The 16979-nt window shown below is 48.3% G+C and overlaps 11 non-coding genes across 11 annotated transcripts; 8 read left to right on the forward strand and 3 right to left on the reverse strand.

The window, feature by feature from the left end:
- The first annotated feature begins 6381 nt into the window (after positions 1-6381).
- On the forward strand, positions 6382-6498 carry LOC148633938 (U5 spliceosomal RNA). Its single transcript, XR_015933818.1, has one exon. It is a non-coding gene; the product is annotated as a U5 spliceosomal RNA (small nuclear RNA).
- Positions 6499-6889: 391 nt separating this feature from the next.
- Positions 6890-7006, forward strand: LOC148633939 (U5 spliceosomal RNA). The gene has a single exon (XR_015933778.1). It is a non-coding gene; the product is annotated as a U5 spliceosomal RNA (small nuclear RNA).
- Positions 7007-7397: 391 nt separating this feature from the next.
- On the forward strand, positions 7398-7514 carry LOC148633940 (U5 spliceosomal RNA). Its single transcript, XR_015933816.1, has one exon. It is a non-coding gene; the product is annotated as a U5 spliceosomal RNA (small nuclear RNA).
- Positions 7515-7905: 391 nt separating this feature from the next.
- Positions 7906-8020, forward strand: LOC148633941 (U5 spliceosomal RNA). The gene has a single exon (XR_015933822.1). It is a non-coding gene; the product is annotated as a U5 spliceosomal RNA (small nuclear RNA).
- Positions 8021-8413: 393 nt separating this feature from the next.
- Positions 8414-8528, forward strand: LOC148633942 (U5 spliceosomal RNA). Its single transcript, XR_015933806.1, has one exon. It is a non-coding gene; the product is annotated as a U5 spliceosomal RNA (small nuclear RNA).
- Positions 8529-8921: 393 nt separating this feature from the next.
- LOC148633943 (U5 spliceosomal RNA) lies at positions 8922-9038 on the forward strand. Its single transcript, XR_015933810.1, has one exon. It is a non-coding gene; the product is annotated as a U5 spliceosomal RNA (small nuclear RNA).
- Positions 9039-9428: 390 nt separating this feature from the next.
- Positions 9429-9543, forward strand: LOC148633944 (U5 spliceosomal RNA). The gene has a single exon (XR_015933809.1). It is a non-coding gene; the product is annotated as a U5 spliceosomal RNA (small nuclear RNA).
- A 759-nt stretch (positions 9544-10302) lies between these two features.
- Positions 10303-10444, reverse strand: LOC148633945 (U4 spliceosomal RNA). Its single transcript, XR_015933843.1, has one exon. It is a non-coding gene; the product is annotated as a U4 spliceosomal RNA (small nuclear RNA).
- Positions 10445-10677: 233 nt separating this feature from the next.
- On the reverse strand, positions 10678-10791 carry LOC148633946 (U5 spliceosomal RNA). The gene has a single exon (XR_015933798.1). It is a non-coding gene; the product is annotated as a U5 spliceosomal RNA (small nuclear RNA).
- Positions 10792-16052: 5261 nt separating this feature from the next.
- Positions 16053-16222, forward strand: LOC148633947 (U1 spliceosomal RNA). The gene has a single exon (XR_015933863.1). It is a non-coding gene; the product is annotated as a U1 spliceosomal RNA (small nuclear RNA).
- Positions 16223-16858: 636 nt separating this feature from the next.
- Positions 16859-16977, reverse strand: LOC148633948 (5S ribosomal RNA). Its single transcript, XR_015933880.1, has one exon. It is a non-coding gene; the product is annotated as a 5S ribosomal RNA (ribosomal RNA).
- Positions 16978-16979: the final 2 nt, after the last annotated feature.

Below are 16979 nucleotides of genomic sequence, written 5' to 3' on the forward strand. Positions count from 1 at the left end.
CAGCTGTTTAGCTAGATTTAAGGCGAAACTAGATAGGACCTGAACTGCGTTCACAGACCCTCCTGTGTTAAGCTGGTTCGCTACCTTAGCTACTAAATCTACTTGCAGCTTCTCAATATCATCAAAGTTCAACTTTTCGATACCGCTCCAGTAACCAGGATTGTCGTCGCTAGAAATAGTACTTATAAGCGACTCCACTTCAGACATTTTAGCAGCCATTGTCATTACGTCAGAGAAACTTTAAGAGTATTACTTTTTTTCCTTTTACCAAAATACAGTATGGAATCTAAACACCCGAGCAGATGGATTTCCAATCAGCACACGTTACACTAAACGCTAGAAAACAGGGGGATTTCTTTACGCAGTTATCAGCACACCCGGTATTCGCGTATAAAAGCCACGGTGCTGTGCTGAACTTGAACTCACAGCAACATCAGTTATTCTGTGCGATTGAGTCTCATTTCATTCTAAACTCGCCCACCCAGGGACGCCATTAAATGTAGTGGTTTGATGGGTTTACTGAGACACTTATTAATTGTAGCAGTAATCACGAGGTTGTTCGTTGGGGCTTTTAGAAAATCAATCGCCAGAACAACTAACAACGCACACACACGGGTTCAATACACGAGATACATTTATTAATATAAATTGTGCACCAAACATATACTAGTCTGCCTGGATACGAGCGGCAGACCTTACTGTGAGGGTTATCAATATACAAGATATATAATCTCGAAGAGATGCAAACACAAAGAGATACACAACAGAGAATATATGTCAATATATATCGTTCGGTTACCAAATCGCTAATCAGTGTTATTACCCATTGTTACTCTAAACTCGGAAGTAAATACATTACTCATGAATTAAATTGATAACAACTTGTGTTGAGGTACAATTGAATTCTCGAGACGCAATGTAGAACATGGGGTTAACTTATCCACTGTGTATGGATTTGGAATTTCCCGGCACGAACACCAAACCAGCTGACAAGCTCTGTTGCAGCCTCTGTTCCAGCGGTTGTCCAATGGGCGTTGTGTCGGCGTCCTCTGGCTACCAGCCAACCAGTCAAGGTGCAGCTCGGAGTAGGACGGGCGGAGGAATCTGACTGCGGCGCGCAGGGCAGTCGTTGCTCCGAGGGGATCTACCAGCAGTCCGGCTGGCTAGTAGAAAGTCTCTATGCACAGAGTGTGACCGCGAGTCCTCACAAGTCACTCTTTTGCCTGGGAAGAAACTGGTTCGTTCCCGGTCCAGCGCTGCTTCTGAATAAGCTATTCAGGTTGTCGACGAGGGTCCAACTGTAGGCTGCCGTTGATCAAACGGAGCATTCACGTTAGTAGAATTCTGAGTACGTACGGGATGCTTGGCCTCGCGCTTAGAACAAAGTCCAAGTCCCTATGCAGACAACAGCAGTTGTCACGTGATTGTCTCTGAGGATGCGCGAAAATGGCCAAGGAGAGCCCCGATCTGAGCTTGCGCTCCCTTTTTGACCAAGACACAGATGTGTGCTGATTGGTTGAGAGTTTGGCGGGCATTGGAGACCCACGTGGTATTACCACGCCCTGCCAGTCCCTGATTGGTTGGTCAAGGTGAGATATAAGTCACTTACTCTTGACACTTAAGAATGCAGTCCAGATGTCCATTCAGCACTCCCTAGACAGATAGGCGCCAATGGATGACCATTGATCATGATAGCCAGGCTTAGCTAAGTGCATCCCTGTCTGGGAGCTGTTCCCTATCAAAAGAAAACAACTTAAATCAGTCTGCATGAATACTTTCTCTGTGGCTGCACCACAGAGATGGGGGGTGAGATGGGGCTTCATTTAGGACAGCATACCAACGCTTAATTCTGTCTTATTAACAAGCATTGCCGCTACACTTGTATCCCAACTTTTGCAACTCGCAACTGAAAACCCACTGAAGCTAAGCAGGTGTGAGCCAGGTCAGTACCAGGATGAGGGTGAGCTACAGGGAAAAACAAAGCTTCCAGCTGGAAGTGGTGTTAATGGGCGCTCACTCTGAGGTCTGTACGGGTCCCAATGTCCCAATATAGTGACGGAGAAGCTGTGTTGGAAAAAGGGCGCTGTCTTTTGGATGAGATGTAAAACCGAGGTCATAGTGCTCTGTGGTCATTAAAAATGACCACCAAAACCTTTGACAAAAGCTCTTGGTAATTGATGGTCTTCAATAATGCTTCTCCTTTAGGTACATTTTAAATCAGCTGAAAAATGCTGTGAAATGGGGGGGCACTTCAGGCCAGTGTAGGATTTGGGTTACAAGAACTATGAAACTGCACGAGAAAGCCCGTACACTGAATTACACGGCTTTCTATTCAAAGGACAAAAGAAATTCCCTGAGCTTGATTTTTTGCAGCACAGAGAGGACCACTGTTGTGAGGTCGGTTAGCTCAGTTGGTTAGATGGTGGTGCTAGTAACGCCAAGGTTGTGGGTTTGAGCCGCGTACGGGCCAGGTCCTTTTCTCCTCTCTTACCAAAGCTGTTAGGTTCCTTTCCGTGGTGAGATGGGTTGTCATGCAACGCTGCCACATAGCGCCGACAGACAAGAGTGTTGCGGGAGAAGAGAAATGTGTTTGAAGATTTAAGAGTGTCTTAGGTGCAGCCAAAATCAAGTGTCACAAATGCAAGTGGTTGGATTTCCATTGTTTAATATGGTAAAAATAAGCGGAAGTAATCTGCCGGTCCGGCACAGTCTGCCATGCTTTTGTCATTTACTGTAAAGTGGTATTGAACTGGGTGTCGAACTGGAGCCTCACCATTTGCATATGTGAGGCTCCAGTTATACATCGAGTGTCACATTAAATGACAAAAATGAAGAGAGTTAAAGCAGCTGGAGAGGTTTTCTTACAACTTTTGAGCTGACACAGTTTTGGAAAATGTTTCCTTCACGCTGCACTGTACAACATAGGCAGCCAAGAGTCTCCAAAACAAAACAGAATTGACAGATAGGAGAAAATTCCCACTCGTCCTGAAGTTCCCAAAATCAAGCACTGAGCGTAAACAAAGTGTCTAAGTAGCGTGGGAATGCTAACCCTAACCCTAGCGTAAAAAGATGAGTCAAAGTAACGTCTAATCGGATTAGTTTCCTTAGAGCTGGTTCAGAGTTTGCTGAAGAGTTTACCCAGTGGGCACTGATTCGTCGAATATACGTATATTCACGGCGAAAATACGGCTATACGTATATATACGTCGCCTCGACGTATAATCAAAGTCGAATTGCAACCGTAAAATCGACGACATTAATAAACGCATATATAACGTCGAAAACACATCTAACACAGTGCCTGAGGCTTTTTACTGTATGTATCGTGTGTGCCGCAACTAGGAGTATACGGCACTCTGCACAGTGTACGAAGTAAATTATTTTCGCAGTAATTAATTTACACGTGTATAATAAATATAGTAAATATAATAAATTAATTACTGCGAAAATTACTTCGTACACTGTGCAGAGTGCCGTATACTCCTAGGTAAGTTAGGTACATCTTTTTGCCCAAAACTGAAGGGGCGACATTCCTCCCTCCCCCCGTGATGCCAGGCCTGTCCCCATCCTATTCCATAATGTCATTATACTGTATATAATACCATACAACAGTGACCGATCCTTACTAACTGCATACGTTAAAATTGCACATCAGCTCATAGCAGGGGGCACATAGCCGCGATGTATTATCAATGTTAAATTTCAACCATAATATCGACAACATTAATAAACGCATACGTTGAGAAAATATCGAACCCGGCATATTTTCCGGTTATATACCACAATGCATTGCTAGTATTCGTTGGTCACCATTTTGGACACGTTTTTCAAACGTAGAAGTATATCCGCAAATATCTCAGCAATCCTCTTTTGACGAGTAAGTATGAACAATAATAATACTATCTGAATACATACAGATCTTTCTTAATATTATTTTGATTAAAATAGTAAGTGAATAAGCAAAAAATGGCACATAAAAATAGTGGAGCTTTTTAAACGTCTGTACTTACTGCGCCCCAAAGAAATCGTTTGTCCCCGTTCAAAAGAGGTTGTGCGATGTCCTGCAGCGTTCGCAAAGCAAACCTTTGACAGTTTGAAAAGAGGAATTTATTCTGCTTCCTGTGCGTGCAGTAGTTACAAAGTTGAACGTCTTTACACGATCTGCTGCAGTTTTCAGTGGGCGGGCGTTGTCAAATGGCTTGGAAAAACGCACTGTGTTTCGGCTCGGCAAACATCGTGAGCAGTGTCCTGCATGTTTTCTGTGTATAGCTGTCTTTTAACGCATACAGAATTCATTCGAAATGGGGAATGGTGTGAATGGGGAAGATGACACTAAATCGTTTTGCCGTTTCTCTATTCTTATTCTATGTTGTACTTTCAAACTTTGGGTACTCTTTAATTAGGACAGACTTTATTGCTCAACTTCTATGATGCAAGCCAAATTTTATACATTTATTTCAGCTTTGAGGTTAGTAAACCGTTCATTTTTTAGATTATACTAAAGAAGATATTAATCATCATTAATTTGGGAAGTAATATTATATAATTTTCTCCTAGCTGCGGTGCTGAAGTCCCGCCCTAAATCAGCAGAAAAAGAAATAAAGGAGCACGCAATGTGTTACTTGAAGAATGCATATGCAAGGCAGGGGGCCAGGAGATCTGGACACTGAAAATACTAGGTTTTTGGTTCTAACTGTTAGGACAATTACACAGGGTTTGCAAATAGTGGACAAAAATCATCTTAACTTCCATTGTAATATTTTTTTTCTTGGAAATATAGAAGTTGTACATTTTAAAATGTATATTTGAATCAAAATGTGGTTTTGAGTTAGTGTGTTAATGTAATTAGTTTGTGTTTGCCGTTACTATACTGTATATTGCCATATTACCAGAATTTGTAGCTGAAGTTTAAGACTAGTTGTGTTTTTTATGATTATTGCCCATATGTTGATTGTTGATTGATTGTATACAATGTATAATTTGAAATACATATTTTTCAGGTGTGAATGTGTATTTTCACAATAAATTTCTAAACCAAATCATTGGGTTGATTTACTAGTTTCTACACCTGTAAAACCTAACTTTGATGTATAATAGACCTCTACCCATATACGTATAATAGACCTCTAAAGTTATCCGTATAATAGACCTCTAACCATATACATATAATAGACCTCTAAAGTTATCCGTATAATAGACCTCTACCCATATACGTATAATAGACCTCTAAAGTTATCCGTATAATAGACCTCCAACCATATACGTAGAATAGTCCTCTAAAGTTATCCGGAACTCCTACCATATATGTATAATAGTCCTCTAAATTTATCCGTATAATAGAACTCCAACCATTTACGTATAATGAACATCTAATCATAGACGTATAATTGACGTATAACAATAGACGTATATTAGAATTTCATTCTAGACGAATTGCAGACCACATTTAGACGTCTGAGGTATGCGTTTAATAGACGTATATTATACGTCTTTTGCCCACTGGGTTACGTCTCAACAGAAACGCTCTTTAGCTCTTTCAGTGTTATGCAGAGAACAGCGTCTGTCGAGATCACTTTTGAGTCAGCGCGAAACGCCGTGTGCTGTCAGTTTGATTTCATATTGCTCGTAGCGGCGCCCGGCTTTTGTCTGTCAAACGTTAGGTTGCGCTTCTTCATGCTGCATCGTCGGCATGAGTGGAGCTTTTTAAACGTCTGTACTTACTGCGCCCCATAAGAAATCGTTTGTCCCCGTTCAAAAGAGATTTTGCGATGTCCTGCAGCGTTCGCAAAGCAAACCTTTGACAGTTTGAAAAGAGGAATTTATTCTGCTTCCTGTGCGTGCAGTAGTTACAAAGTTGAACGTCTTTACACGATCTGCTGCAGTTTTCAGTGGGCGGGCTTTGTCAGATGGCTTGGAAAAACGCACTGTGTTTCGGCTCGGGAAACATCATGAGCAGTGTCCTGCATGTTTTCTGTGTATAGCTGTCTTTTGACGCATACAGAATTCATTCGAAATCATTGATTTCTCCAATTATCAAGGGTCCCTTAAAGGATGAGTCAAAGTAACGTCTAATCGGATTAGTTTCCTTAGAGCTGGTTCAGAGTTTGCTCAAGAGTTTACCTTTCACAGATGTGCAAAGAAGAATGTTGGGGGTGCACGCTTCAAGGTGCCTTACAGTGCGTTGTTTCCGACACAGTGTGGCCGGGTGTTTTCCGAGTTATCGCACGGATTGGGCACGCCCACAAGCCGAGAGCCGCAGGCGATGAGCCCGGGGCTGAACGGGCCCCACTGGCTAGTTTGTAAGGCCAGGTGCATTGCCAACCACGACCGGCAGCGCAGAGGCTTTGAAGGTGGTCTGGGCTCCTGCAGCTGTGCAGCCACGCACTCTGGTTTCTCTTCATCTCGTACAAATCTTTCACCTTTTATTAAAGATTTCCGTGGAGAGGAGCATGAATAAGTTCCATGCAATTTTTGTGCTTCCCTGCCTTCGGGTGGGGCGCAGCCTGGCTGGTCAAAGAGAGAAAACAAAAACGTTCGCAATCACTCTTGTTATGGCAATTGTGGCCGTCTGCTCCGCGAGTCCTCGGTCTCCGGCTGTCTGATTGGCGCTCTTTTCTTTGGGGGGCGGGAAGTGTCCGGCCGCAGGGGATCTTGGGACCTCGCTTTGCATAGCGGCTTCCCAGAGTGCGTCGTTTCCGGCACAGTGTGGCTGGGTGTTTTCCGACTTATCGCACGGATTGGGAACGGCCGCAAGCTGAGAGCCGCAGGCGATGAGCCCGGAGCTGAACGGGCCCCACTGGCTCGTTTGTAAGGCCAGGTGTATTGCCAACCATGACCGGCAGCGCAGAGGCTTTGAAGGCGGCCTGGGCTCCTGCAGCTGTGCAGCCACGCACTCTGGTTTCTCTTCATCTCGTACAAATCTTTCGCCTTTTACTAAAGATTTCCGTGGAGAGGAGCATGAATGAGTTCCATGCAATTTTTGTGCTTCCCTGCCTTCGGGTGGGGCGCAGCCTGGCTGGTCAAAGAGAGAAAACAAAAACGCTCGCAATCGGTCTTGTTATGGCGATTGTGGCAGTCTGCTCCGCGAGTCCTCGGTCTCCGGCCGTCTGATTGGCGCTCTTTTCTTTGGGGGGTGGGAAGTGTCCGGCCGCAGGGGATCTTGGGACCTCGCTTTGCATAGCGGCTTCCCAGAGTGCGTCGTTTCCGGCACAGTGTGGCCGGGTGTTTTCCGAGTTATCGCACGGATTGGGCACGCTCGCAAGCCGTGAGCCGCAGGCGATGAGCCCGGAGCTGAACGGGCCCCACTGGCTCGTTTGTAAGGCCAGGTGCATTGCAAACCACGACCGGCAGCGCAGAGGCTTTGAAGGCGGACTGGGCTCCTGCAGCTGTGCAGCCACGCACTCTGGTTTCTCTTCATTTCGTACAAATCTTTCGCCTTTTACTAAAGATTCCCGCGGAGAGAAGCATGAATGAGTTCCATGCAATATTTGTGCTTCTCTGCTTTCGGGTGGGGCGCAGCTGGGCTGGTCAAAGAGAGAAAACAAAAACGCTCGCAATCGGTCTTGTTATGGCGATTGTGGCCGTCTGCTCCGCGAGTCCTCGGTCTCCGGCCGTCTGATTGGCGCTCTTTTCTTTGGGGGGCGGGAAGTGTCCGGCCGCAGGGGATCTTGGGACCTCGCTTTGCATAGCGGCTTCCCAGAGTGCGTCGTTTCCGGCACAGTGTGGCCGGGTGTTTTCCGAGTTATCGCACGGATTGGGCATGCTCGCAAGCCGTGAGCCGCAGGCGATGAGCCCGGAGCTGAACGGGCCCCACTGGCTCGTTTGTAAGGCCAGGTGTATTGCCAACCACGACCGGCAGGGCAGAGGCCTTGAAGGCGGCCTGGGCTCCTGTAGCTGTGCAGCCACGCACTCTGGTTTTTCTTCATCTCGTACAAATCTTTCGCCTTTTACTAAAAATTTCCATGGAGAGGAGCACGAATGAGTTCCCTGCAGTTTTTGTGCTTCCCTGCTTTCGGGTGGCGGGCAGCTGGGCTGGTCAAAGAGAGAAAACAAGCACGTTCGCAATCGCTCTTGTAATGGTGATTGTGGCCGTCTGCTCCGCGAGTCCTCGGTCTCCGGCCGTCTGATTGGCGCTCTTTTCTCTGGGGGGCGGGAAGTGTCCGGCCGCAGGGGATCTTGGGACCTCGCTTTTCATAGCGGCTTCCCAGAGTGCGTCGTTTCCGGCACAGTGTGGCTGGGTGTTTTCCGACTTATCGCACGGATTGGGCACGGCCGCAAGCTGAGAGCCGCAGGCGATGAGCCCGGAGCTGAACGGGCCCCACTGGCTAGTTTGTAAGGCCAGGTGCATTGCCAACCATGACCGGCAGCGCAGAGGCTTTGAAGGCGGCCTGGGCTCCTGCAGCTGTGCAGCCACGCACTCTGGTTTCTCTTCATCTCATACGAATCTTTCGCCTTTTACTAAAGATTTCCGTGGAGAGGCGCATGAATGAGTTCCATGCAATTTTTGTGCTTCTCTGCCTTCGGGTGGCGGGCAGCTGGGCTGGTCAAAGAGAGAAAACAAGCACGTTCGCAATCGCTCTTGTAATGGTGATTGTGGCCGTCTGCTCCGCGAGTCCTCGGTCTCCGGCCGTCTGATTGGCGCTCTTTTCTCTGGGGGGCGGGAAGTGTCCGGCCGCAGGGGATCTTGGGACCTCGCTTTTCATAGCGGCTTCCCAGAGTGCGTCGTTTCCGGCACAGTGTGGCTGGGTGTTTTCCGACTTATCGCACGGATTGGGCACGGCCGCAAGCTGAGAGCCGCAGGCGATGAGCCCGGAGCTGAACGGGCCCCACTGGCTAGTTTGTAAGGCCAGGTGCATTGCCAACCATGACCGGCAGCGCAGAGGCTTTGAAGGCGGCCTGGGCTCCTGCAGCTGTGCAGCCACGCACTCTGGTTTCTCTTCATCTCATACGAATCTTTCGCCTTTTACTAAAGATTTCCGTGGAGAGGCGCATGAATGAGTTCCATGCAATTTTTGTGCTTCTCTGCCTTCGGGTGGGGCGCAGCTGGGTTGGTCAAAGAGAGAAAACAAGCACGTTCGCAATCGCTCTTGTAATGGTGATTGTGGCCGTCTGCTCCGCGAGTCCTTGGTCTCCGGCCGTCTGATTGGCGCTCTTTTCTTTGGTGGGCGGCAAGTGTCCGGCCGCAGGGGATCTTGGGACCTTGCCTGGATAGCGGCTTCCCAGAGTGCGTCGTTTCCGGCACAGTGTGGCCGGGTGTTTTCCGAGTTATCGCACGGATTGGGCACGCTCGCAAACCGTGAGCCGCAGGCGATGAGCCCGGAGCTGAACGGGCCCCACTGGCTCGTTTGTAAGGCCAGGTGTATTGCCAACCACGACCGGCAGGGCAGAGGCCTTGAAGGCGGCCTGGGCTCCTGCAGCTGTGCAGCCATGCACTCTGGTTTCTCTTCATCTCGTACAACTCTTTCGCCTTTTACTAAAGATTTCCGTGGAGAGGAGCACGAATGAGTTCCCTGCAATTTTTGTGATTTCCTGCTTTCGGGTCGCGGGCAGCTGGGCTGGTCAAAGAGAGAAAACAAGCACGTTCGCAATCGCTCTTGTAATGGTGATTGTGGCCGTCTGCTCCGCGAGTCCTCGATCTCCGGCCGTCTGATTGGCGCTCTTTTCTTTGGGGGGCGGGTTGTGTCCGGCCGCAGGGGATCTTGGGACCTCGCTTTGCATAGCGGCTTCCCAGAGTGCGTCGTTTCCGGCACAGTGTGGCCGGGTGTTTTCCAAGTTATCGCACGGATTGGGCACGCTCGCAAGCCGTGAGCCGCAGGCGATGAGCCCCGAGCTGAACGGGCCCCACTGGCTCGTTTGTAAGATCTGCGGCAGATCGTATAAAGACGTTCAACTTTGTAACTACTGCACGCACAGGAAGCAGAATAAATTCCTCTTTCAAACTGTCAAAGGTTTGCTTTGCGAACGCTGCAGGACATCGCACAATCTGTTTTGAACGGGGACAAACGATTTCTTATGAGGCGCAGTAAATACAGACGTTTAAAAAGCTCCACTCATGCCGACGATGCAGCATGAAGAAGGGCAACCTAACGTTTGACAGACAAAAGCCGGGCGCCGCTACGAGCAATATGAAATCAAACTGACAGCACACGGCGTTTCGCGCTGACTCAAAAGTGATCTCGACAGACGCTGTTCTCTGCATAACGCTGAAAGAGCTAAAGAGTGTTTCTGTTGAGACGTAACAAGCTTGTTTCTTTCTACCATGATGTTACCATGACAAAATCTGTCTTTAAACACCTTGCTCAGTCTCTGACGAGACTGTCAAGAATTGCTTTCGCCGATTGTATTGCAAACCGGCGGAAGCGGGGTATTGGGAAAAGTTTTCAACTAGCAATAATCGCGCATCGGCTAAACCTCACAGGCTACGATACTGCCACTGCGCAAAGCTGACGGTTGCCAGGCAACCGCGTGGATCCTATGGAAATCGTTATCAATCGTCTCATGGCATGTTGTTGCTGTAACGCTTCATATTTGCGGCCGGACACTTCCCGCCCCCCAAAGAAAAGAGCACCAATCAGACAGGCGGAGACCGAGGACTCGCAGAGCAGACGGCCACAGTCGCAGTAATAAGAGTGATTGTGAGCGGTTTTGTTTTCTCTCTTTGACCAGCCCAGCTGCGCCCCACCCGAAGGCAGGAAAGCACAAAAATTGTATGGAACTCATTCATGCTCCTCTTCATGGAAATCTTTAGTAAAAGGCAAAAGATTTGTACGAGATGAAGAGAAACCAGAGTGCGTGGCTGGACAGCTGCAGGAGCCCAGGCTGCCTTCAAGGCCTCTGCCCTGCCGGTCGTGGTTGGCAATGCACCTGGCCTTACAAACGAGCCAGTGGGGCCCGTTCAGCTCCGGGCTCATCGCCTGCGGCTCTCGGCTTACCTGGCAGGGGAGATACCTTGATCAGCCTGTAGTTGGAGTAGTTGGATTGTTTTCTTGTTTTGTGGAAGCAGTGTTTGTTTTGCAGTTTGAGATGGCAACCTTTGGATCCCGCAAGAATGCTGTACGTTTTGAGCTTTTGGATGACCTGTTCATGGATCGTATGCAGTTCAGCAGAAAAGTGTTACAGAAGGAACTTGGCTTTGAACCTCGGCACTTGGATTTCATCTTTGCTCTCCCAGGTCAGAAAGCATTTGAGGTTGTATTTGGTACCTATCCTCTGTTTGAACAATGCGTGGATGTGTTTGAGGCAAAAAGAGGGAAAGTTCCTGCACTTGAGAAGATCAACTTGCAGCCTCTGACACAGAGAGAGAGGAAAACGGTGCATGTTGTTATGTTCTCGGAACTGGCAAAGACGGAGGACATTCACACCTGGCTTAACCAGTACTGCACCGTCCACCATGGAACTGAGGTTAGAGATGTTGACGGTATAAAAACAGGAGCAAGGAAATTCGAGGTTCGCTTACTACCGGACAATGTAAATGGAGGCTTAAGGCACCTGCCCTCTACAATCCGGCTGGGCGCCTGCAATGGCTATGTTTTTTATGTGGGACAACCAAAGGTGTGTCGGCGCTGTGGTGCTGTGGGACACCTGGCATCTTCCTGCACTGTGAAATGCTGCAAGACCTGTGGCAAACAGGGACATTTAGCCTCTGACTGTTCAATGCTGCCAAAGTGCAATTTATGTGGCTCGGAAGGACACGTTTTTAAGAACTGCCCTCACGCCTACGCCAATAAACTCAAAATGAGAAAGGATGAGGCAGTGCTTGTTTCAGCCAAACCGGCCCGAAAAGCCAAAGCAAACAACAAGTCAAACAAAGAACCCTTGTTGGACAAAGAGTCTCAGCCTCCAGCCAGGATCAGTCCTGCTGTGGCTCCGGGGCCGGTGGAAGAGAAATCCACTACGCTCCCACAACCGCAGACTGCACCAGACAAGCACGAGGGTTTGAAAACCCCCGAGAACAGCGAGGACCCCTCCCCCACTCCTGCTCCTCAGAACGAGGGCCAGTGTGGGGCCCCCCGGTGGAGCGGGTCCAGCGACGATACCCAGGATTCAGCGGAGCTGCTTTTCTCAGACTCTGCAAGTGCTACAGATGCCCTCCTCTCCTCCATCCAGTCCATCACGGAGGATCTGCAACAGCTGGTGGGTGAGGGGGAAGAGGAGACTGGTGCATCGGCTGCACCCCTTTCCCCTCAGTGCTCCCAGGAGCTGGACTTGAGGAAAAGGAAAAATGACTCTGTTTTCTCCCCGAGCGAGGAGGAAGGAGAAAATGGCGATGGGGACAGCTGGAACCCCTCCACCCCTCCCTCTACCCCCTTCCTTGAAATGGACTCCGTGAATGCTTTTACTGCTGCCACCCTGATGAAGGCTCATTCAGAGGATGGCTGGCAGGAAATTGGTAAGAAGAAAAAGAAAGAGAAGGTAACAGGTGAGACCGAAGAGAAATGTGTTTTGTAAAGACTGGTTCCACTTTCTTATGTAAAATGGCTCTAAACATAATTTCTCTTAACACCAGAGGTATCAATGACAGAGTTAAATGCCAGTGTGTCTTTGATTACCTCCAGCAGAGAGAGGGAGATGTGTTGATGTTGCAGGAGTGTGCTTTAGCCTATCAAGAGAGGTATAAAAGCTTTAAAGATAGGTGGGATAAAGGGCCTTCTGTTTGGTCAGGGGACAATAACAACAGAGCCTCTGGCGTGGCCATTCTTTTCAAAGGATGGGCTTTCAAATTGAAAAGTATTCAGAGGGTCATAGATGGCAGGTTGCTGTGTGTGGATGTGGAATGGGGGACCGTTAACCTGCGGCTAATCAATGTGTATTGTCCTACTGACGTGGGAGGAAGGGTGGAGCTACTCAAGGCACTCTCTCCCCTATTGTTAAGTAGCACAGACGTGATAGTGGGAGGGGATTTTAATTGTATCTTAGAGCACACAGACAGGCAGTCTAGCTCTCCGATAAAATTGGATTCCAGCTCACTGGCCCTGCAAAACTTAGTTCAAGACTTTAAACTCTCAGACACATATAGATGTATATATCCCACAACAGCAGGATATACATGGTCAGGGAGGAATAGCAGCTCCAGAATTGACTATTGCTTTGTCTCAGAGAGAGTGAAAGTTGTTGGGGTCACTCTTCAGCCTGTCTTCTTCTCAGATCATCAGGCTTTAGGGTGTAGAGTGGAACTCCAGGGCGGGACTGTCTTTGGCCCAGGCCTCTGGAAACTCAACACAAAGCTGCTAGAGAACGAGGGGGTAGTATCCCGCTACAAGGAGAAACTATCACAGTGGCTGTCCTTGCAGTGTCTGTACGGGTCAGTAGGAGAGTGGTGGGAGGAGGTGAAGATGAGGACAAAGACCTTTTTCATGGCTGAGGGAAGGAAGGCTGCTGCCAGACGGAGAGGAGTGCTAGCCAGGAAACAGAGGCAGCTGCAGCGTCTCTACACGATGCTGCACAGTGGCTTCGATGTGCTCGAGGATATCACCCTTTTAAAAAAGGACATCCGGAGCATAGCCGAAGAAAGTAGTCGAGGAGTGCTGTTAAGAGGCAGAGTGCAGTTCTTGGAAGAAAATGAGAAGTGTACTCGCTTCTTTTTCAGGAAAGTGGTAGGCTCCAAGTCTGTCATGGAAAGTGTAGTTGATGAGGAGGGACGAGAGAGAACAGAGCCGAGTGCTATCCTCTCCTGCACCAAGGCCTTCTACTCAAGACTGTACAGCTCTACAGAGGTAAAGGATGAAGAAATTCATTTTTTTACCTCAAAGCTAGAAAACGTTTTGAGTGAAGAAGATAGGGAAGTACTTGAGAGGGATTTGACAGTAGAAGAGCTGAGACAGGCTATGGAGAGCTTACAGAAGGGGAAAACTCCAGGTGCTGACGGGCTCCCTAAAGAATTTTATTGCACCTTTTGGGATCTGCTTCAGGATCCGCTACTGGTCCTATTCGAGGAAAGATATAAGACAGAATTGCTGCCTGACTCCTTAAGAGAAGGCACTATCTCTCTCTTGTTTAAGAAAGGAGCAAAAAATGACATAAAGAACTGGAGACCCCTCAGCCTGTTAGGCGTGGACACTAAGATCCTGTCCAAAGCCCTTTTCCTGCACCTACAAAATGTAGTGGCCTCACTGGTAGGGAAAGAACAGACTTGTGGGATAGCAGGACGCCTGATGAGCGACAACCTGGCCTTGTTGAGGGATGTCTGTCTGTACTCTGAGGATCGCTCCCTCCCTCTTTGCATTTTAGGTGTAGACCTAGAAAAGGCCTTTGACCGCCTAAACCGGCAGTACTTAACATCGGGACTTGAGCACATGAAGTTTGGCCCCATCATGAGAAAGTGGATTAACCTGCTGTACACAGGTAGCAACAGCAGAGTCATGGTTAATGGCAATAGATCACGCCCCTTTGAAGTCTGTTCAGGGGTGAGGCAGGGCTGCCCATTATCCCCCTTGTTATGCGTTTTGGCTATGGAGCCCTTAGCCTGTGCCTTGCGCCAGGATCAGGCCATTAATGGGATACCAGTGCCTGGAAGTGGGGGAGGAGAGGTAAAGACATCTCTATACATGGATGACGTCACCCTGCTCCTCTCTGACAATGCCTCAATTAGCAGAGCTCTGCAGTGCTGTGATCGTTTCTCTTTGGCTTCCTCCGCAAAAATTAACAAATCTAAGAGTGAGATTTTTTATCAGAACTGGAGGGAGCCAAAAGAAGGACATGATCTCAGGCTGCAAGAGAAGAGAATTAAGGTCCTGGGGGTGTATTTTGGAGAAGAGATGGGAACAGTAAATTGGCAGAACAAATTGCCAATCTTAAACAAAAAACTGATGCAATGGAAGGACCGAGACCTCACCATGACAGGGAAGGTGCTGGTCATCAAAGCCGAGCTCTTGCCTGTCTTGATTTTTCTGGCTTCTACCTTCCCAATCCCACACCGTGTTGCGGCGGTGCTGAGGAGATTGATGTTTCAATTTCTATGGGGTGGGAAGCAGGAAAGACTCAGAAGGGAAATAATGTACAGGCCGCTACCCTCAGGGGGGAAGTCTGTCCCAGATATTGCTACGAAGCTGCTGTGCATTTTCCTGGCCTCTGTGCTGAGAGGCTTTGCAACAGCACCTGCAGCGCGTACCTGGACTTATTTTTCCAGGCTCTGGGTAGGTAGGGAGGTGTTCAGAGTGTGGGGTGTCAGACCCAAGCTGGACGTCCCACTCTCTGACACATGCCCTGCAATTTATGGGACAGTTAAAAGTTTTCTAAGATCTCACCCAATTGGCCATATTCCCCTCCGAGATGTCAGCGTCCAAAAACTGGAAGATTTCGTTGCACCCCAGAACAATAGGCAGACCCATGTGGGCATTTTAACATCAGCCCAAACAAGGAAGGTGTGGAAACACACATCCTCTAAGTTTCTGTGCAACATTCACAGAGATTTAGCCTGGAGTGTCGTCCACCAGTGCTTACCGGTACGAACTTTCTTGTACCGTAGGGGCCTCACCCCCAGCCCTCGCTGCGTTAGGGTGGGCTGCGGCGAGGAGGAGACTGTATCCCATCTCCTGTGGTCCTGCTTTTTTGCTAAGGCCTTCTGGGCACAGTTTGAAGATTGGTTGCTGGCTCTCTCGCCCCAATTTACCCTGACCGCTGCTTTCGTCATATACGGCATCTCTCCTGTCAAACTTCCTCCTGACGTGTTTGACAGGATCTGGGCCGTGGTGAACAGTGGGAAAGTTGCCCTGTGGAGAGTGAGGAACATGGGGCTGTTCAAAGGCATCGAGATCCCAGTCAAGGCAGCAGGTAGCCTGGCCCTGTTCATCACCCGAGAGAACTATTACCTCAGAGATCTGTGGAGAGAAGGGAGGGAGGAACCAGAAAATCTGTGGGAAATAGAGAGCATAGGTCAATATCTCAAGAAACTGTGAAAAACATTATCAAGTTTAAGTAAAGAATGTGATTTGCACCAGAAAAAAAGAAAATTGTTGCTATGTAACTGTTACCATGTCAAAATGTAATGAGATGTGATCATATATACTGTTTTAAGTATGTATATGAATGTAAAGCTTTCTGATTTGTGATGTCCTGTATTTTTTTGTGAAAAGAAAATAAAGTTCTTAAAAATCGAAATCGGTTCACCCAGGGCGAGGCTCGGCCATTGCACTCCGGCTGTGCTGACCCCTGCGAATTCCCCAAATGTGGGAATCTCGACTGCATAATTTCTGGTAGTGGGGGACTGCGTTCGCGCTCTCCCCTGATGTGCTTGGTCCAAAATCAGATACAGGAAGGTTAGGACACCACGAGCTGCGTGGCTGCGGAAGGATCCTGGTTCGACAGGAGTGGACGCCGCTGCTGGTTCTCGCTGGCTTTTAGTTAGGGGTCCGGAGAAGCATCTCAAGCTAGTTCCACTACTCCTTCCGGACGTTCATTCCCTTTTCAAAGTCAGTCGTTTTGCTGTAGTCTGCGTTCTTTAGGCTGATTATCGAGGTTAGCCTTTATTTGGTCATGGGGGGCCTCGGTACTGTATGCTGAGTCTAAAGACAGTTTCACCCGTTTTCTGATTGCTCGGTTCTGTACCAGTGCAGACATGTCAAACAGTGAATGGCTGTACCTCTATTGTATCCGTGCTCAATGAATGAAATCGGTAACAAATGAATATATGTCTAGTTATACGAAAAACGAGTGGTTTATCGACTCATCTTCATTTGCAGATTTAGAGGCAGCTTCGATATTCGTTTTACAGACGGGTTTTTTTTTTGGAATATGGGTCACACACATGCCACAGCAACAAAACATCTCTAGAGATGAGGCTATAGATCACCTTTCCATCCTGCAGGTTTTCCTCCCAAAGCCTACGGCACCAACGGCGACCCCTGCTGGCCGGGAGAGCAAAAGCTTACAGCACCTGGTATTCCCAGGCAGTCTCCCATCCAAGTACTAACCAGGCCCGACGCTGCTTAGCTTCCGAGATCAGACGAGATCGGGCGTGTTCAGGGTGGTGTGGCCGTAAGCAA

Source organism: Lepisosteus platostomus, unplaced genomic scaffold (assembly GCF_059453375.1).
Source record: "Lepisosteus platostomus isolate fLepPlt1 unplaced genomic scaffold, fLepPlt1.hap1 Scaffold_42_H1, whole genome shotgun sequence".
Taxonomy (NCBI): Eukaryota; Metazoa; Chordata; class Actinopteri; order Semionotiformes; family Lepisosteidae; genus Lepisosteus; species Lepisosteus platostomus.